Source organism: Cornus florida, unplaced genomic scaffold (genome assembly GCF_030987335.1).
Source record: "Cornus florida cultivar Cherokee Brave unplaced genomic scaffold, ASM3098733v1 CherokeeBrave_3.0.0_Hap2_Chr04, whole genome shotgun sequence".
Taxonomy (NCBI): Eukaryota; Viridiplantae; Streptophyta; class Magnoliopsida; order Cornales; family Cornaceae; genus Cornus; species Cornus florida.
Window position 1 is genome coordinate 28650768 of NW_026775574.1, and position 23088 is coordinate 28673855.

General features: G+C 35.9%; 1 non-coding gene and 1 pseudogene across 1 annotated transcript; both read right to left on the reverse strand.

Annotated features, from left to right (window-relative positions):
* Positions 1–15164: 15164 nt before the first annotated feature.
* LOC132305865 (small nucleolar RNA R71) lies at positions 15165–15263 on the reverse strand (annotated as a pseudogene).
* Positions 15264–17005: 1742 nt separating this feature from the next.
* Positions 17006–17077, reverse strand: TRNAD-AUC (transfer RNA aspartic acid (anticodon AUC)). Its single transcript has one exon. It is a non-coding gene; the product is annotated as a tRNA-Asp (tRNA).
* Between the last annotated feature and the right edge of the window lie 6011 nt (positions 17078–23088).

Consider the following 23088-nt stretch of genomic DNA (forward strand, 5'->3'; position numbering starts at 1 on the left):
TTGTTGAAAAATTTCTTGAAAGTGAATTTGAAAAAAATGAATTTTTACTTAATATTGGAACTTCAAATGTTTTATCCTTCAAAAAAGTTTTAAAAGAAGTTGATTTAAAACCAAGTATTGAAAGGGCACGGAAGCCTAAGAATTTCATTGACAAAGGACTGTCAATCTCATTTGAATCAAATCCAACAAATTCCTTCGGGAATGGTTTGTTGGGAAGGATTTAAAATGCCATTCATCCCGCCAAGGAGGGGATGAGTTTTAAGATTTTTGATCCGGGCTAAAAGAGCCCAACGTCTTGCTAGAGACGTTAAAAATTAGTGTGTTTCGTAGGGTTCACAACCATATTCCTCTCTCATTTCTTGTTTTCATATTTTTTGCGTCATCTAGATATAAGTTGAATTGAAAAATTCGACTTACGGGCCATTTCTTGCATTTTGTGCACTTCTAGTGAGGTTTCGATCGATCGAACTTCAGTTCGATTAATCAAAATTCCACTTCAATCGATAGAACCCACTGAATTGAGGACTTTTCAAATTCCATTTCGATCGATCAAAGTTTGTTCCAATTGATCGAAGTTCATTTCAATCGATCAAAGCTGAGAGTTCAATCGATTGAAATCCTTCGATCGATTGAAAAGGCGTCATTTGAATTTTTCGGAAACTCCTTTGGCGTTCCTAAACCCTAATTTTATTTTTATTTTTATTTTCTTTCTCCTCCTCCCCTATTTTTCTTTTTATTTTTCTTTCTTTCTTCTATTTTTTCCTCCCTCTCATTCTCTTCGTTTTCTCTCGACCGAACCCTCCATCTCTCTTTCTCTCCCCAATTTCTCCATCTTCCTCCTTCCCATCTTTCAATCATTCCCTTAATCTCTCAACCTAACCCACTCCACTTCCCTCTTCTCCCTTCCAGCGAACCCAAAGAAGCTGAAGCTTCACGCCGCCGCGAACCATAATTTTTCTCGGCGAAGATTTTTGGCCCAAGGCCAAATCCCAGCATCAATCTCTCTTTTCTCTCTTGGGCATTATCAAACCCATTGTCTCCGGCCGATTTAGGCCAATGAGAGATCTAATCAAGCTTCAACAACTCTCTGTAATTTTCGGCGAGACTCCGGTCACCATCTCCGGCTACGGTGAGGCCAGAATCTTGATTTCATTCCCGAAACTCTCCATTTTCAACTTCTCTTCCATTTTCTTGGATTGGGTGTGCTGTTGACCTTAAGGACTTCATCCAAGGACAATCTAGAGGTTTTGATGATAACAAACCATTGATGGTGTTTAAGGACTAATGTTTACATTGAGTGTTATATAGATTATTCACATTCAAAGAATGACCTCAATGAAGTTAATGATCATTCGAAGTATTCCATTACTCAAGATCATATCTATGGAAAACAAATGAGACAAATGAACATGAAGTTGCAAGGAGACAAATGAACATGAAGTTGCAAAGAACCAAATGTAAAGTCCATCCAAAAATAGCTTCGACTACAAGGAGCAAGAAAGCAACTCAAAGAAAGGAAGAAAACAAGTCTACCAGAAAGCCTACATGATCATGGACAAAGCATGAAGAAAGGGGTAGATAGGATGGTGAGTGTTTAGGATTCAATGTTAAAGTATTTATGAATCCATTTGAAGCTCATCTCTATAGGACCATGTATATCATATCATCATTCATATGTTCCTATATATATATTAGCAATAGACTATACATTTCATTCATATATAATTGCACACGAAGTCATTGCTAAAGAGTGAGTTAGTTCAAACTTACATAAGCTTTGAAAGAACTCATCACTTGTGCTAGAAATGCTAAGATCATGCATATCAATCAAATAATTCATATTGGTCAACAATTAAGGCATAAGAAGCCTTCATTATCATGAGTTGGTAACGGACATTAGGACCTTAGAATGCGCGTCATGAAAAACTGTGTTTTTGGCTAAGTGTGAAAAATGAATTTTTGAAATAATAATTATTTCAAAATAATTTTTCCCGGTAATAACTCTTTATATTTCAACTAGCTTAAACTAATTTTATCAGAATTTTTGACCAAGTCTACATTAGTCTACATAACGATTCATTATTACCAAAACTGTCGAAAATCCAAATTTGTACTAAAACTGAATTTCTACATTTTGATTTAGTTGGATTTCATTTTTCTAGTATTTTTTATTGAATCCAAATGGGAGGTACTTCCTTATTTACATTGTAAACTTAAAGTAAATGAACATATAAATACTGTAAAGACATTTACTTAAATATTTTCAATGGAAATGTTAACTTAGAACAAAATTCCTGGAGTTGTAGTTTCATTTCGGTAGACCGAAATGCATAGGTAATATGAATCGGACGACCGATTCTAACAGAGAGTCGTCCAACCGATTCTAACAGAGAGTTTTGATCAAAGGATGAAGGTATTTTGGACGACTAAAACAAAAGGTATTTTCGTATTTTGGTCTACCAAAATAAAGAGTGATAGCCAACCTTAAGCTATTTCGGACGACCGAAACACAATGATATTTCATTTCGGTCGACTGAACCTGCACAGATTCAAATTTGAACGGCTATTTTGCCTTGAACCGCATGCACAACAGCTCTATTTTTGAATTAGATGCAGAAACTCTATAAATAGAGTAAAGGGACTTCGGGATTTAATGTTGCTACACTTGAGAGACATCTTCTAGCATCATAAGAGCTTTTGTTCTTCATTTATATCGTACTCTCTCATCCCATATCATTCATAGAGTATTGAGCTTCAATCTATTCATATATATACTCTAGAGTAAGCTGAAAGTTGTGAGCTACTATTTACATGTCAATCTTTGAGAGATATATTTGTATGCAACAAATCTGATCTTCATTTGTAAGGGCTGGTGTGGCCCAAGAAAGAAGAAGCAAACTAGCTTCAATTTGTAAGGGTTGGTGTGACCCAAAGGAACACTAAGAGAGGTTGTCTCTTTGCAAGGTGAAGCAAGTTGTTGCTTCATGTAAAGGTTTGCTCTCCACCCGTAAGGAGGTGCCATAGTGGATTGGGAAGTATCAAGAAGGGTCTTGAGCCGAGGAGTAGGAGTTTTTAAACCTCGCTAAAATTGCCGTGAGAATGTTTGCAATCTCTATTCCCTTATCTCCTTTACATTTATACTATTAATTATTCATGTTTATATCTTGATAATTGCATAATTATTGGAAGGGTTTAGTAGAATTTGCAAAACCAAAAATTGGCCATTGTTTGCCAAAGCCTCTATTCACCCCCCTCTAGAGTCTATACTTGGGTAACAATTGGTATCAGAGCCTAACTCTAATTAAAATAACTTAACCGTCTTAGAGTACGATCATGGCCAACAATGGCATATTCACATGCCTAGAAGGACAATGTATTTATAGACCTCCAATTTTTTATGGAACCAACTATAGTTATTGGAAAAGTATAATGATAGACTTTCTTCAATCCATAGACTATAGAATTTGGCTTGCCATAGTTAATGGACCATTCATTCCCATGAAAGAAGTAAAAAAGACAATGGTTCCTAAAGAAAAGAAAGAATGGGATTCAAATGACCATAGATTAATTCAATGCAATGCTAAAGCCATAATTGGGATTCAAATGACCATGGATTCTATATTATGCATTAAACAAAAATGAGTTCAATAGAATTGCAAATTGTAAAACGGCAAAAGAGATTTGGAACTCACTTGAGATATTCCATGGTAGTACTTGCAATGATAAGGAATCAAATTTATGCATACTTATCAATGAAAATGAATCTTGTAGCATAACTAACAATGGTTCAAATAATGAGATGAATTTTAGCTCTACCAACATTACTAATCATGTGAATGATCTTGCTAGAACTTACTCATCCTCTTGTAGTGAAGAAAATGAAGCAATTCAAAGGAAAAGTGAAACTCTCCAAGCTACTAGCAATGAAGAAAATGACATCAAAGATATGGTTGATCATCATGAAGATATTGCTCTTTGTCTCATGGCCGACAAAGATGAGGTAAACTCCAACCATGATTCTTTTGATTTAAATGCTTCATATAATGTGTTAGTTGATAAGCATAATGTCTTGCATGATGCATTTAAAGAGTTACATGGTGTGCTAGAAATATTGCTTGAAAAATTTGCTCATCTTAAAAGGGAAAATCATGATATCTCTCAAAGACATAAAAAAGTTCACATGGAAAATGATTCTTTGAAAAATGAAAATCATTATCTTGTGTAAAAATTAGAAAAGATTCAAATTGAAAATGAGTCTTTGAAAAAGAAAAATGATAATGTACTATCTAAAGAGTCACCATCAATTGATTGTGCTTTCGAATATAATTCTTCAAATGAAGTCATTGATGATCCAAACGGCATCTTAGCAAAGTTAACAAAAGAAAAAGAGAACTTAAATACTATGCTTGGAAATCAAATAAAGGACTCTTTCAAAAATGGGATAAGATATGATCCTTGCAATAAAGATGTATGCTTATTGAAAAAGAGAAAGCTCTTAAATGATTCATTTGACAAAAGTTCTTTTCAATATTCTAAATGCAATTATTGTAAAAGGTTAGGACACAAAATTTACAATTGTTCATTTAGAAAGTAGAAAAGGATCAAGAAGATTTGGGTTTCAAAAAGAACTTTTGTGCTATTGTCTAATACTTACGGACCCAAGAAAATTTGGGTACCAAACGAAGATTTCCTAAGTTTATCTTGTAGGGTTGCTTGAAGGAAACTTCATCATCTAAGGAGAAATGGCTTCTTGATAATGGTTGTTCAACATGGGATGTAAGAAATGTTCCAAATTCTTCACTCTCAAAGTCAAAGCAAAGGAGCATTACAATTGGAACAACTACAAAAGCATGGTTATTGGTATACTTCGTAGAAACTTTTTATTGGTCGACTCTTTTGGCATGTTAGAATCATTTATGATCAATAAATTGTTGCTAAATGAAATCAAATCCTTAAGCTTTTGGTCATCACATATGAGGAGTCCTTAAATGTATTATACTAGAGAAATGAAGACTATGATAATATGCTATTGATTATGGAATTCTTATCTTCATTCTACAAGTACTCATTGTTTATGCAAACTATTTTTAATGTATACTTTATTGATTTAAAATAATTTTATCCATGCATTATAATCTTGAAATTGCATTTGGCATACTACACATAGAATTAGACAAAATAGATTTGAAAAGTGTAGTTCTCAAGAGAAACACCACTTTCCAATAAGCTAACACTCTTCAAAAATGAAAATTTAATTTTGGAAAGAAAAGTTCTTATTCCAAATTGTTGAATTCTTAAAGATCTCTAAAAAGGGCACTTTATTTATTTTTACCTACCTAGAAAGAATCTCATTGTTATCTCTTGAATTTGATCATATAATGCACATGGAATTACATTGTGATCCATATATGAAATTATGCTTTCCACTCAATTATTACTCATTTCATATTGGTTCATTGGGTTGTATGTAACCATAAACATATATATTTATTGAAATGACAAATGCACTAGCATGCTAGATACATTTAAAATTCTAATCTTGTTTGAAGCATGTTAATTAAAGAGAGTACCACATTTGTGCCTTATATTGAATTATGCTCTAAAAGGAACCTTCACAATGTGTGCTAACTCACAAGGACCCTAAAAGTGTTGGGTACCAAAGAATTCAATTTGAGCATATTTTGTAGGTTAAAGACCTCTTCTTTCAAGAACAAGTGGATTCACAAATATGGATAGCTAAAGTACATGAAGATAAATTAAGTCTTGATTTCTCATTGCTAACAAAAGGATGAAGAACGCACTATATTGAGAAACAACTCCTAAGATAATGAAGTTAGTACCACGGGTAAAGAATCATTTTCTTCATAAATGATATGCTTTTAGTTGATACGTTTAAATGTGACTTAATTGTGCTATGTTATAAGGACTATATTATCATTTCTAGATCTAGTCATGCATAATTAATGTGGATGGTGATCTTGATATGAATGCTACTTGTTGCTAAAAATATCTAAGGTATAGATTTTGATAATCTATATGAAAGTAGTTCATTATGACACATTGGTGACCCTTAAAGCTACTTCATTTGGATTTGTTTTAAAGTAGTTATATATATAAAGTCATCTATGTGTCTTTACATTCTTAAAATGATTCACTTACATTCTTGGCATCACTGACACATAAAATGAAATCATTTGAACTTGAAAATAATTGGATTAAATCTGGAAAGTTAAAGTTCTATCTCAATTAGGAAAATTTACTGGTTTTGCATTCCTGCATAAACCGGTTGACCGATACCTGATTCGGACAACCGAAGTAGCTATTTCGGCAGTTCAAAAATTAATCTGGCAGACCGAAATAAGTAAATCAAAATTGCTTCAGGGATGTAAACCGGCTGACCGATAGAGTCATTTCGGTCGACCAATGTGTGTGCAGCACCAGTACTTATAGGGCTTTCAATTCTACATCATGATATGCATTGTGGGTCACTATTGGTAATTAAGCTAGAATATGTTCCCAAAAGTTCAATCAAGAAAAATGCCTTCAATATATGTTTTTGAGCACCTGTGACTTTGAATTAAAGCAATAAGAATGCTACATGCTTTTGCATGAAATGACTTTTATCAAATGCATGACTTATTGACTTCATATCTAAAAAGTCTATTGAGGAAAAATCATCCGGACTTGAAATGCATAAATTTTAAACTAGATGTTTAAAATTATCAATTGCCTTATGCACTTATAAACAAGCTCATAGAGTTCATTTTGAAAGGCTTAGTGATTTTCTCAAGATTGATGGTTTTTGACAAAATTGATATATATATATGTGTTTGCAAAACCATTAATAAAAATATGTTGATTACACTTATATACTATCTTTGAATCAATATTTATAATTTGTGCAAATAAGTTTACCTCTAACATGCAAAATGAATTAAAATTAGCATGATGCGTAAACTTGAATTCTTCAGAAGTTTAAAACTCTAATAGTGCTATGAAAATCATAATTCATATATTTATTTGACACTTTAATATTGGGATTATAATTCTTAAAGAACACTTTGTTCTAGCTTAGATGACTAATGTGATATCAAGTGTTATTCTACTTTGATGTATCAATTTTTAGCTCTTTAGAACTTCATGTGATATTTCTTGATCACTTCTTAAAGAATGTGTCTAAAAGTGATAGTTTGCTTATCCACATGAAGGGTCATGTAGCCAATCTCTCACCACATCTCTTAAAGAAGATATTTTGGTATCAAGACCTTAATCTATATATTGTTGGTTTTTACAATCTAGAACTTCATAAGATAGCTTGACATCACATCTTGAGAAATATGAACAAAAGAAATATTGAGCTCATCCACATGAAAAATCGTGTAGTCAATTATTTCGAATTATATATGTCAAAGTGATGAGCGCTGAAAAATGCGCATTTAAACCCCTTAAGCTCGAGTATTCTAAGACATTTATCTATCTTATTTTTCCATTTTAGATTAATTTCATATTATTGCCCTTTTCAGGTGCTTATTCCCAAAATAAGTCAATTCAGCCAAATTAGAGCATAAAAGAAGCAATCTCAAGCTGAATGAAAGAATGGAGCAAAGTTGAAACACAGCGGTGGAAATCAGCAAACTTCGATCGATTAGAAATACTTTCGATCAATCTCACATTGATCGATCCCACCTCACCGAGATGGATCAAACCCTTTATCCTTATCCTTAAGAATTCCCATCTTCGATCGATCCAACTTTCTTCAGATCGATCGAATTTCCTTGATCTTATCCCCACCTACCACTTTTGTCTTTTTCCCAAAATATCCCAAAAATATCTCAGATTTGTCTTATCTAAAAAGCGCCGCCATGGATTGATCGATCTGGCCTAACTTCGATAGATCTGGCCACAGGTCGATCGATCAAACCTCCTTAAGTCCAAAATAAAATAAAGTCCAGCTCATTAAAAGATGGCTCGTGGTGCAATCATTGAAGGGACCCTAGTGCACGAGACCTGACCATTGGGTGTGACACTTGAGCTACCTATATAAGGATTTTGAGCCATTTTTACATGATAACTTAGATATCTCAATACATCTCATATCACATATCTTGGAGAGGAGGCTAGAGCTTAGAAAAATATATACTATTTGGGAGTTCTTCTATTCTTCTAGGGTTTCCATCAAGAAGAAGATCATTCCTACCATAGAAATGGCCCTTGAGGGTTGGATGACTACATCAATGAGTGGCTAAACATCTTCTTGGGGCTAAAGTTAGCCCTAAGCATGCCTTCTAGACCTTGATGTTTTGTATTTTGAGGTGATTTGTGTTGTAATCTTGTCTTGACATTTGATTTATATATGAATCTTATTTTTACAATGATTTCTGTTGACTAATACGTCTAATTGATCATTTCATTTTATCCATATGTTTATGTATGCTAGAATAGATGTTCATGTGTTTATCTTTTGGTTTTGTAATATTGATGCATGTCTATGTGTGTTGATGCTATGAATCTAGAGATTGTCAAGGCATAGTGCTTAAATAGTATACTCTTGTGGTTTGTTTGATGGTGCATACTCATTTCTTGATGGATTGTGCCTCTACCTTAGTTTAATTAGTTTAATTTTCATGTCCTTAACTTAGATGTAGTATAGTTGATTTACTTTCTTAGATGTGAGGACTATCCATGCTTGTTGTTTGATGTTTCATACTTATGAATGCAAGTATTATTATTCTCTAACTTGTTAGTGTATTGATTGTGAGCTTAAAAGAATGAATAATGGCTTAGTTTGATATCTTGTGCTATTCACTAGGTTGTCTAGACATTATATATTTAATTAATCATCTATGCTTATTGATTCAATCAATCACACCTCTTTGTATTGCAACACACGTTTCCCCTCATTCAGTACACATTGAGTGTCTAGAATAGTGATGTTTAGTGGTGACTTCTAGATCCCAAGACCTCTCTCTCTTGTTCTCTACCCTTTATTCATTTTAATTGCCTTGTATTGAATTTATTTACATTGTAGTTTAATTAACAAATCAAAACACCTTTTGTTCACTCGACCTACTAATCCGACCTTGTTTCCATATTAACATAGCCCCCAATCCCTTGGGACGATCCCTACTCACCCTAGCTATATTAGTAGTTAGAGGTAGTAGTGGCTCTTTATAAATTTAAATTTGGCCACACTTTTATTGCAACTTGTTAGTCGACACGACTAGGGCAACACCACAAAGAAAATATGTTTTTGCATAATTGGAAATTTATTGCATATGACTAGGAGTAATGCCACATGTGATTTTGATCATTCAATTATATGCTTATAAAAAGATGATCATTTGCATCAATGGCTCATTCCATATATCATTGTTTTATTACATTATCTAGCATATATCCAATACTTGATATATAATATAAATGGAAGCATACTCATAGGGGAAGATTATTGGTAATCATTTGAATGTTTCTTGCATAACTTGTAATGCTTAATTGACTTATTTTGGAAATTGCCAAGCATGCTACAAAATGACTTGTTGATCATCATATTCATTCTCATGAGATTCCATGATTTTAATTATTTTTCCCGTCTTCTTGAAAATATCAAATGGGAAAAATATATTAGGATTGAAGCACACTTAAATTCTTAGATTTGCCTTACAAGGTTTTTGCCTTTTGGCTCATTCTAATACATACTTCATTTTTATTTTTGTTATTCTTTACTGTGTATACTTTTGCCTATTTGAGTTTATGCTTCATTCTTTGGTTTATGTCTTATGTATACTTTTGTATATGTCATGAACCTTAATGATCTTTGAACTCATGCTATCAATGAAATTGGTATCTTATGATATAATTGCTTATATGTTGCACTCCAAAGCATATTATAGTCATTACCACTATATTGTCAATTCTTGATGCCATCATTTTACTATGAATATTGATAAATGTTAAATGAAGTTGTCTAGGCCTCCCACCTTTTTGAGATGACAAAGGGGGAGAAATATGTGTGATGTGATTCAAATACTTGATGTAATATACATCATTATCTCATTGTGCTTACATGTCAAATGAATGATATATATCTTTTAATGGAAGCATGTTGACAGGGAGAGATTTGTAGAAATCTCTTGAAAAGAAAATGATCTTATATGCACCATGTCAAAAATTCATGAAGAATGTACAAGCGTGCTATTTTATAACATTATGTTCATTGAATGCACTTTGATAGGAGGAGCATTGTTCAAATGCTACTCCATTTGCTTATGAACACATCAATGTTTTGTCATCATCAAAAAGGGGGAGATTGTTGACCTTAAGGACTTCATCCAATGACAATCTAGAGGTTTTGATGATAACAAACCATTGATGGTGTTTAAGGACTAATGTTTATATTTAGTGTTATATATATTATTCATATTCAAAGACTCACATTTATGGAAAGCATATGAGACAAATGAACATGAAGTTGCAAGGAACCAAATGCAAAGTTCATCCAAAGATAGCTTGGACTACAACGAGCAAGAAAGCAACTCAAAGAAAGGAAGAAAGCAAGTCTACCTAAAAGCCTACATAATCATGGACAAAGCATGAAGAAAGGGCTAGATAGGATGGTAAGTGTTTAGGATTCAATGTCAAAGTATTTATGAATCCATTTGAATCTCATCTCTATAGAACCATGCATATCATATCATCATTCATATGTTCCTATATATATATTAGCAATAGACTATGTACTTCATTCATATATAATTGCACATGAAGTCATTGCTAAAGAGTGAGTTAGTTCAAGCTTGCATAAGCTTTGACAGAACTCATCACTTGTGTTAAAAATGTTAGGACCATGCACATCAATCATGTAATTCATATTGGTAAATAATTAAGGCATGAGAAACTTTCATTACCATGAGTTGGTAACGGACATTAGGACCCCATAATGCACGTCATGAAAAACTGTGTTTTTGGCTAAGTGTGAAAAATGAATTTTTGAAATAATGATTATTTCAAAATAATTTTTCCCGGTAATAACTCTTTATATTTCAACTAGCCTAAACTAATTTTATCGGAATTTTTGACCAAGTCTACATTGGTCTACATAACGATTCATTTTTACCAAAACTGTCAAAAATCCAAATTTGTACTAAAACTGAATTTTTACATTTTGATTTAGTTGGATTTCAATTTTCTAGTATTTTTTTATTGAATCCAAATGGGGGGTACTTTCTTATTTATATTGTAAACTTAAAGTAAATGGACATATAAATACTGTAAAGACATTTACTTAAATATTTTTAATGGAAATGTTAACTTAGAACAAAATTCCTGGAGCTGTAGTTTCATCTCGATAGACCGAAATACATAGGCGATATGAATCGGACGACCGATTCAAACAGAGAGTTTTAATCAAAGGATAAAGGTATTTCTGATGACCAAAACAAAAGGTAAATCATTTCGGTCTACCGAAATAAAAAGTGATAGCCAACCTTAAGCTATTTCGGACGACCGAAACACAATGATGTTTCATTTCGGTCGACCGAACCTGCGCAGATTCAAATCTGAATGGCTATTTTGCCTTGAACCGCGTGCACAACATCTTTATTTTTGAATTAGATGCAGAAACTCTATAAATAGAGTAAGGGGACTTCGGGATTTAATGTTGCTACACTTGAGAGACATCTTCTAGCATTATCAGAGCTTTTGTTCTTCATTCATATCATACTCTCTCATCCCATATCATTCATAGAGTATTGAGCTTCAATCTATTCATATATATACTCTAGAGTGAGCTGAAAGTTGTGAGCTAATATTTGCATATCAATCTTTGAGAGATATATTTGTATGCAACAAATTTGATCTTCTTTTGTAAGGGCTGGTGTGGCCCAAGAAAGAAAAAGTAAGCTAGCTTTAATTTGTAAGGGTTGGTGTGACCCAAAGGAAGACTAAGAGAGGTTATCTCTTGGCAAGGTGAAGAATATATATATACTTATGGTACCGTGATATGAACTTGAGTCTCAGGATCATGGTTAGGTGCGTATATCGCAAAGGATGAGTAGCTAGATATAGCTGATGTTCCCTGGTAGGTCTAGGGCATATAAACACCGTAATGTGTAAGTTACATGTTACCTTCTATTCAGGCTGAACTACACTATAGGCTAGTGAGCGTCCTATAATGTGTATCTATATCTATATGGACTATTTTAGTGATTGCTGAGCTATCTAAGATGTATCTGTATATCGGGTTTATGTATGGATTGTAGTAGGATGGAACTTGCATGTGGGTCTGACCCACTCTTATTTTTTTTAGGTGTTCGTCAGTACCAGGCTTAGAGTTTGATCGTGATGATGCAGATACAGTCACTCATTCTTCCGACTACATAGGATTTTCTTTCTTATTTTATCTTTGGATTTTGGTTTTGTAACTTATTTTCATTTGGGATTATTAGGGGTCCACTAGCTGGTTTCCCAAGTTGTAAGGATTGGAAAAGATTAAATTATATTAATGAATATTCTTTTAAGGATTTTTTTCATTTAGAATTCTTTTCAGCTTATTATTTTATTTTTTAATTTTTTTTTTTATTCTTACTTGTTTACATATTGATTGTTTGGTATCCCTCGGATCTGTGCTCGGACTTGATCACCCGTGGCTCTAGAATCAAGGGGTATCACAACGAGCCCAGCTCATTTGGGGTGATATTTAACCTACCTATATAAGGAATATGAGTCATTCTTGAGGGCATATACTTGAGAGTAGATAGATAAACTAGAGACACAATTTTTATATTCTTAGTGAGGAAGAAAAGAAAGGAGGAGGCTAGAGACACAAGCTTGGAGTTCTTCCATTAACCAAAAAGATAAGCAATCTCTACCATGGAGTTAGCACTTGAGGGTTGGAGGACATCATCCATGAGTGGCTAGACATCCTCTTGGGCCTAGAGTTAGCCTTAAGCATGTTTTTTACATCTTGATTTATGTATTTTAAGGGGATTTGTATTGTGATACACGTTTTGACATATTTATATAAATAGATCTTGTTTATTCAATGATTTGTGTGGTTTAATGCTTCCAATTGATCATTTTATTCTATCCATATGTCTATGCATGCTAGAATAGATGTTCATGTGTTTGTCTCTATTTCTTGTTTTATTGATGCATGTCTATGTGTATTAATACTATAGATCTAGAGATTGTCAAGACATAGTGCTTAATGAAATGCTCTTGTAGTTTATTTGATGGTTCATACTCATTTCTTGATGGATTGTGCCTCTCAATTAATTAGTTTAATTTCATGTCATTAGCTTAATTATAGTGTAGTTGTAGTTTAGATATTAAATAGGAGGACAATCCATACTTATTGTTTGATGTTCCATACTTATGAAAGCAAGTAGCATTCATAAGTGATTAATAGCTTAGTTTGATATATTGTGATGTGTTTGGATTGTGAGCTAAAAGAAATGATTAATGGCTTAGTTTGATATATTGTGCTATCCACCATGTTGCTTAGACAATATATGCTTAATTTGTCATCCATACTTATTGAAACAACCACACACACACTATGTTGTAATACATGTTTTCTCCCTCATTAATCATTCATTAAGGGTGTAGAAAAGTTTTGCTTAGTGGTGATCTATAAACCCCAAGATCTCTCTCTCATTTTCTCTCAATTACATTTAATTGCCTACTTTAGTATAAATTGCATCTTAGTGTAATTCAACAACCAACCAATCTTTTGATCACTCAACCTACTAACCCTAATTTCAATTCCACAACCTAGTACGACCCACCAATCCCTTGGGACGATCCCTACTCGCCCTAACTATATTTTTAGTGAAAGGTAGTAGTGGCAATTTCTAAATGTAAAACTTGGCCACATTTATCATAGCCTTACACCACTATCTTTTGGTGTACAAACTTTGGATTTGGGGTGCGACCCCCGAGACCACCAATTTTTTGGCCCCGTTGCCGGGGATTGATTGAAGACAACGTCGTATTTGTGGAATCAATTAGAAATTAGTACTTTTTTGATCGTGTCTTTACTTTGTTTTCATTTTGGTTACTTGTTGTGTTGGTTCTTATTTAACTAGGTGCATTGAAAAGAAGGTGAGCAAATGAGCATTTCAAGCAAGGAGCTAAGCAAAAGCAAGGAAAAGGCTAAAATCTAAAAAATTTGCAAAGCTAAATTGAAAATTGAATTGAAGTGCTAAAGGACCCTTTGTGAGCTCTTTCTTAACTCAATCTCTAGTTAAATCATCGGCCCGCGTGGAGGCTTGTATTTCAATTCTTAGATAAATCGTGAGCCCACGTGGAGGTAATTTATTTTTCTTTGCATATTGTTGATAGCATAGGAATATGGAATCATTGTATGTAGAGGAAGTTTGTTGATTGTTGATTTGTTACAAAAGTGAAATGATAGTTCATTGCTTGTTGCGTGTTGTGTTTTGTTGTGCATGCATGGTCGTAGATCATTGAAACCTACTCTTGTCCCTCTAAATTTTCATCTTGAATCCGTTGTTCGAAACCCTAGGGGAAGAGGAAATTCCAGTCAATCCATTTCATCAATGGAAGGACATAATAAGGACCATGTGGAGGACTTTGGTTGACCAACAAGGCATCCTCTACCCAAATGTGCAACATGATAACATGCAAGTACCATTAGGCATGCCGACGCCATTCATTCACCCACCACAACAACAAGGCCAAGTTCCATTGGGAATGCCAAGGCCAATCTATACTCCACCACCTCCCATCATTCAAGGTAATCAAGGCGCCCATATTGCACCTCCAATTGCTAATCCTCCCCTTGTTTTAAGAGATCATTATGTGCATAATGAATACAATGCACCCATATGCATTCAATTGCCACCATTTATAGCACACCACTATGAGATCAAACTACAGACCATTCAAATGCTTCCTAACTATCATGGACTTCCAAGTGAAGAACCTTACAAGCATTTGGATGAGTTTCTTAAAGTATGTTCCACCGTGAGATACACGGACATACCAGAAGAGGTCTTAAGGCTTAAACTTTTTCCATTCACCCTTAAAGACAAGGCAAAATATTGGTTTAACAATCTTAGGCCTTTTTCAATAACTTCTTGGGCAGAAATGCAACAAGAGTTTTTGAAGAAGTACTATCCAGTTTCTAAGATCAATGCCATGAGAACCTCAATTCGAGAGTTTTCACACAGGGATGGGGAAACGTTCCATGAGGCATGGGAAAGATTCAATGAATTGCTTAGGAAGTGTTCACATCATGACATGCCCAAATGGCAATTAGTTCAATATTTCTTCGAGAGCTTATCGGACAATTACAAGGGCATGGTTGATGCTTCCATGGGTGGCTCTTACATTGATAGGCATAAAGATGACGTGTGGCGTCTTTATGAGAGCATGAGTGAAAATTCTTTGCATCGAACTTTATCTTCCAAGAATGGTAGGAATTTAAGTGGAAGGAAGAGTGTTAGCTTACATCAAGTTGACCATTCCAATGAAATAGCCGTCGAGATGAAATCCTTATCTCAAAGGTTTGATCAATTCTTGATCAACCAAAACTCGGCAAATCAAGTATCTTCTGTCCCTAACCATTCCTATCATGCATCCAATGAGACAAGTATGACTTGTTCAAGTGTTTTACATTCTACTTCCAATTGTCCCCATGGGCTTGTGCAAAATGAGCATCATGAACAAGTCAACGCAGCTTTTGTTAATCAAGGGAACAATCCTTATGGCAATCATTATAATCCTAGTTGGAGGAATCACCCAAATTTCTCTTGGAGAAACCAAAGGGAAGGCTCAAACCCTCCCCAAGGTGGTTTCCAAGGGAAATATGTTCCACCTCTGATACAAAGCCAAGGTTCCCAAGGTTTTAGATCATCATTTCAATCACAAGGAAATCAATTTGATAATTCTCATTTTCTTAATCAACCATCATATTCTCAAGGAAATACTAGGAGTCCCGCTTTTGAAGAGAAAGTTTTGACCGCTCTGGGCACTCTAAAGGCGAACACTCAATTGCTTCATTCTCATTCTCAATCCATTGCTAAGCTAGAAATCCAAGTAGGACAAATAACTAGTACTTTAAATGCTAGAGAGAAAGGGAAAATGCCTTTGAATGACCTACAAAAGCAACAATGTGTTATGGAGACTCATTCCTCATCGGAAGGTCACATAATAGAGTATGTCAACACGGTGATTACCTTGAGAAGTAGGACGATTGTGGACAACCAAGTGGGTATGTCCAATGAAGAAAGTGAACCGGTGCAACCACAAGTTGACACCCATCCCGTTTCACATCCTATTCCTCCTTCATTGCATATGCATGATCTTTCAAATGAGAATATCTTGAAAAGTGATTTGAAAAGTGATTTTGAAAAGAAAAATTTGCAAAATGATTTCAAAACTTCTTGTGTTGAAGAGACTTCAATGAAAATTTCTGAAAAGGTTTTTGAGCCAAGAGCTCCATTTTTGGATGCCTTAAAAGGATCCATTTCAATTGACAAGTAAAAGGCCAAAACAAATGAAATTATGGATGTGTTTAGGCAAGTGAAAGTCAATCTTCCACTTTTGGATGCAATCAAGCAAATTCCGGCTTATGCTAAGTTTCTGAAAGACTTATGCACCCAAAAAAGGAAGAACAAAAGCCAAGCACCTAGGAAAGTGATCTTAACCGAACAAGTAAGCTCAATTTTGCAACATAACACTCTTCTGAAGTTTAAGGACACCGGTTCACCTACCACTTCATGCATTATTGGAGATCATATCATTAATCAGACTCTTCTAGACTTAGGAGCAAATGTTAATCTTCTTCCATACTCGGTATATGTCAAATTAGGCTTAGGAGACTTGAAACTGACGTCGGTGGTTTTGCAACTTGCCGACCGATCCATCAAAAAGCCTAGGGGTATCATTGAGGACATACTGATTAAGATTGATAAATTCTTCTTTCCCGTTGATTTCGTTGTCATTGACATGGAACCGACCCCCGAGACCACCAAATTTTTGGTGCCGTTACCGGGGCTCGAACCCGGGTCATCCGCGTGATAGGCAGATATACACACCACTATACTACAACGACCCCAAATTCCCATTATCCTTGGCCGTCCTTTCTTGGCAACCGCGAATGCCAACATTAATTGTAAGACGGGGATAATGAAGATCTCATTTAGCCACATGAAGGTGAAGTTGAATATCTTCAATCCGACCCCCAATTCATTTGACAAGCATGAAGAAGTGAATGTTGTAGAGAAATATCATAACCTTGAATGTGAAAGAATAGAGTCTTTGTGTGAAACCAAAATTCCAAAAGTCCATCTTCAACCCTGAATTCCAAGAAAGTTGTTTCAAAACCTTGTTTTGAAAGGGCATGGAAGCCCAAGGATCATGTTGACCAAGAACCAAAAATTTCTTTTGAGCCTAATCTAACAAGTTCTTTAGGGAACCATTTGTTGGGTGGAGTTCAAAACATTTATCACCCCATCAAGGAAGGGATGCACTACAAGATGTTTGATCCGGGCTATAAGAGCCCAACGTCTTGCTAAAGACGTTAAAGATTAGTACATTTCGTAGGGTGTCACAACCCTATTCCTCCCTCATTTCTATTTTAAATTTCATTTCTTGCGAAGTCTAGATATTTGCTTTAGGTTCATGTACATTGCTAGGAACTGTGATTAGGATTGCATGCACTTCATGTTGAAAATGAGCATTTTGCATAAGTTCGATCGATCTCTAAGGAGGTTTGATCGATCGAACTCCATACCTGTATCCACCTGCATCCAATCACCTCTCTGTCCAATCGTTCGAAGAAAACCTTCATATTTCAGCTCTCTGTCCCATCATTCGAACTTGTTCCTAGATCGATCTTTAGTTCTTCGATCGATCCAACTTCATCTTGGATCGATCTGCAGTCTTAACACTTAGAAATTTTTTGAACCTGCATCAAAAAGCTCTCTGTCCCATCGATCGAACATGTCTACAGGTTTTTGCATGTTCGATCGATCGGAGTTATTCTTCGATCGATCTTGGAGAGATCGATCTTTGTTCTTTGAATTACTATTTTGTTTAAAGTTTAATTTTTTTATTTTGAACTTTAAAATAGTAAATTATATATATTTTATTTTGTTTTATATTCCAAAAATAGTTTATTTTATTTAGTTTTATTCTTTTTTAATATATATATATATATTCAAAGCTTCAAAAACAATTTTTCTTTTAGTGAGGAGAGATTGATCACAGTTCGATCGATCGAACTGGTAACGAAATGTTTTTAAAAATCAAATCTAGGGTTGTTAGATCGATACCACAGATCGATCTAACACCCTCTCCTTCGTCCCTCGCCGCTGCAACTTACTTCTCCATCTCCGGCGAACCTTCCGGCGAGTTCATCTCACCTCGAATATCTCTCCTTCATCTCGGATCTCAAATCTCATTTTCATCTCATCTCATCTCTCGGTTTAAGGTAAGATCCGAACCCCCCTCTTTTGATTTCAAGCTCTAATTTAATGAATCCATGCTTTAAATGTTAGACTTAAGGTGTTTTGAAGATAAATCTTGCCATTGATGAAGTTTGAAGCTATGTATATATGTGTATATATATGTATATATAGGTTTTATATTTTTTTGATTTTAATTTCGATTTTGGGGGTCATAGAAAGTGACCAAATATGTTGATTTATTGTGTAGAGGGGCCCACAAGCTTGTTTGTGAGGCCCCCGTGCCATCCATGTCACAGATCTGTTACTTTTTGAGTTTCACCTCACAGTTCGATCGATCGAACTTTTTCTCCGATCAATCTGTAACAGATCGATCACACTTATTCTCGATCGATCGAACTTGCATCGATCTCACATATTTGTGATCGATCGAACTTCATAGATTTGCATCACACATTTCACACAACATCTTTTGTGTTTCATGCTATCTCATACATGCCCAATGCCTGTGTTTTCCACATTGGATGCATTCCATACTTATACTGTCTAGCATGCTTCTATCATGTCACTCATTCCTTGTCACTTGCATAAATTCATGTTCCTTATCTATTTTGTCTATCTTATTTGACATACATGATTCTATCAACTGTGCTTTAATTCTTTATACCGGTACTGATTTCCTTTTTGTAAGTTTTCCTTTTATTTTGCAGGCCATGGCTAGGGTAAAGACTGTTGCTCGCAAACATTATCACCGCAAGGCCAGACAGAGATTGGACGATGAGGCAGGTCCATCTCACGCATAAGACCCCATTCATGAGTCTAAGCCAGAGCCCTTTCATATTTAGGAGGAGCCAGCAGAGCCCACTCCACCTCAGTTTCCATCCGCTGACAGTTAACTACAGTCTTCAGCTGAGGCATCTTCTTCACAGGCTGACGCTGAGGCTGAGCACATACCATCTCCATCACCACCACCAGCTCAGCCAGCCCAGGATTTAGACCGGTCATTGCTGAGATACTCACGTCTTTAAGTGGTGCACGAGTCGGTCTTTGACATAGACTACTTCTCCTGGTCTGTTCTTACCAGAGCAGCATATGACGATATAGGCCGGAGGGGCATCTCAGCCATACTAGCCCCTGTCACATACCCAGTGTACCCGAGGTTGGTCCGGATGTTCTTCCAGAACCTTCGACCTGCCCCAAGTAACCTAGCCGGAGCTGCGAACTACCATTGACGGCCACCCTATCAGTATCACGGTGGACACTCTTTCCAAATCTTGCCGTTATCCACACGTCTGCCCTCCAATCTTCAGGATACATATCCTACCTTATGGAGGCCCTCATATGCAGACATGGCCGTTGCACTCACAGGTCACTATGCCTGTGGCGAGACTTTTGCCACTCGGACTTATCTGCCAAATGACCTGTGGTTCTTCAATTCGGTGCTATACTGAAATGTTTTTATGGCCGACCACAAGATACAAAGACGCGGCGACTATCTTACAGCTTTATACGCCTTCTATACAGGGCACTGACTGTCTATTCTTGCGCTCATCTGGAGCGTTATGATGAAGCTGTATGTTGACCATATCAGCAAGGCCAAGCCCAAACGGGCTAAGTATCTCCCATTCGGCCATCTCGTCACACAGATTCTGAGAGACCAGCGCTATCCCTTTCAGTCACGGGAGCGTACTGAGTCTGGGGCCTACACATTCCAGAAGAAGGATTGGGATAAGAGCTACAAGGCTCTTATCAAGAGCCTACAGGACGACGTTATGAAGGCAGCTGAGGAGCTAGAGAGAGAGGAGTTGGAGCAGGCAGTGGCAGCAGCAGCAGAGCAGGCTGCGGATGATATACCAGTCGATTCGCCTGCCATGCACATGGATATTGACTTGGAGCAGCCTGTAGAGGACCCGAAGCATCACTCTCCGGCTGGGTCGCCCATTCATGGTGAGGAACAGGCTCAGGATGCACATTATTTTCCTGACCCAGTGGTACCTAAGGCTCCAGCACAGACACCCGGCTTTGAAGAGCGCATCCAGGCTTTAGAGGATGCCATAGTCTCTATCCGAGCAGACACTGTCTCTATCCGAGCTGACATTACTTCACTCCGTACAGATGTAATGGCTGCGTTGCGAGACCTATCCAGAGACATACGCGGATCACGCCCTCCCGTCCTTCCTCCTCCACTTGATCTTTCCATTCTTCTTATTCCTCTTATATATCTGTGATATCTGCATATTTTTGATATTGTTATATTATTTTTGCGGCCAGTCTGTTGGCCTTAATATCTCACTGGATGTACTGTACTTTATTCTATTTTTCTATTTTATCCATGATCTTTTGGATGTCATATTCTTCTATTGATATTTCTGTCTGTGACTGACTCCATTAAATGCATCCCAGTGACTTCAATAAGCGAGAGAATGCTGCCAAAATTTTCAAGACCACCCTTATACCTCTCTCTATTTTCAGTTGCTATCCCATTTATACTTACATGTCCAATGTGCACTGTTATTATTCTTTTTGTTATCTGATGAGTTTTATCCAAGTGCCAAATTTTCAGGAGCACAGTTAACCCCAAGTTTGGGGGGGTTATGCCACCTATTTTGGATACTTTTGTCCTGGCTATTCTTTGCTATAGTTACACTGGTATACTCTTTCCTTTTGTTCTCTTTGCACATCGAGGACACTATGCCATTTAAGTTTGGGGGTAATAGTGTGATTTGCAGTGTTTGCTTTAGATTCAAAATTTTGAGCATGACTTGTGTATTTGAGGGATTTTCTATGATTGGTCCATAACTAGCTATGATTTTGATCTTTTGAGGACTATATTACTTAAAATTTAAAAATTGCTTGACTTGAGAATCCAATACTCCTTATATGCCTTGTGGATGCCATTTAGGAGTAAATTTTTCGAAAGATTGATATCATGCTTGCACTTGTGGTCCACATCATCCTGATTTTGTGATTGTTTTGAGATTCACTTTAGGATTCTACACTAGCACAGGCGCACACTAACATTCATTTATGGAGTACATGTTTTGTTGATTATTGAATTGGTTATATCCCAATTAAGCTAGTAGTGCATTGAAAGCTTTCATTCTTGATAAAGATGGATAACAACCCCTTTTCACCAAGTAGCAGAGATTCTAGCCTCATCAAGCATTGAATTTCTCGCGCCGAAAGGTGGAGGGCCCAAACTCTAGGTTAATAAATGAACTTGTTTATTCAAAAAAAAAAAAAAGAAAGTTGCAAAAGTAATAAAAAGTTAGGACTTCTCCCAAAATGTGAGAAGTGGGAAATGATTAGATGGAGGTTGTTTTAATTTGTAGCCTAATTGATTTGAACTTGTAAGTCCTTAGGGGTGTTTGAACACCTAGTACCCTAAAGCCGTCTGGTTTGGGAGTCATTGACCTAACGCTCGACCTCATGAATCGCTAGAAAGCTTAATAGATCAACACATTGCACCATGCTTCCATCTTTGATCCTATAAAAAAAATAAAAAATAAAAATAAAATCGAGTGAAAAGAATAAGCTCACCTAGAACAATAAAGCTTTAATAAAAGGTACACTCTTTGTCTTGATGATCGGTACTAGATTTGTGTGCTAGTTTGAGGGTTAGGATGTGATCATTTCTTTAGTTGTCTAAGATAGCAACATACTTTATGCCGGTCCACTCAAAAAGGATTCTGGAGTTGTTTTGATTTACATGATCATTTTCTTGATGTGTGGAAGACCATTCTTGCTTGCTTGATGTTGAAATTTTGGGAGATTGCTTGAAAATGTTTGAAAAATTGCATACTTGAGATAGTTTTCTCCCAATGCTTGTTTGCAATATTGGTATCTCTTTAGTGAGAATGAGCTTAATGTTTGTGGGTATCATTTCTAGAAACCCTCACGAGACTTCACTCGTCCACTAGGGGTAACCTAGGGGTTCAAAAGGCTTGTTGTATATGCTAAATGTAATCGTGTTCCCTACGAAAGTGGCGTTATCTATTTATTACTTTCTAGTTCATAGTTGTATAGTTGTTCATTTCATTTATTTACTTTTTAGTTCATTGCTAAGGACTAGCAGGAGGTTATTGATAAGGGTGTTTTGTAATGTAGGAGTTGCTAGCTCTACTTGCACTGAGGATTTAAAGCCTTAAGCGTAGCGGTACCTATGACATTGTTGTCAAAGTTTTGGGATTAGCTACCCCAACTCTCACAAAATTCCTAGTTCCCGTATTACTTTTGGTAATGATCTTTTTTGACATTGATGTCATTCATATCGATAACTTTTCCCGGGTTAACCTGGTTGGGGGTAGGTTATGAACTAATGTCTTATACTGTAATGCAATCGTACAAAGTTATATGTTGTGGGCGAGTGCTAGTTGTCATCGATACTACCTTACTGACGAGTAAGTGTGGGCGGGCGCTAGGCACTGTCATTGCTACCTCACATTTGAGTATATCGTGGGTGGGTTCTAGTAGCTGTTCGTACTGCCATGTCGCTATTTTCTTTTGTCGTGTTTTAATCTTTCGTTGTCTTGGGATTCTCTCGGTGGTTGACATTGAGTTGACATGCCAATTCGTTTGAGGTGTTGTCTTCGGTTCATGGTTTCGCGTTCCTTTAGTTTGATCTTGAGCCTTCTAGAGTTGTCCTTTAGTGCTTTAT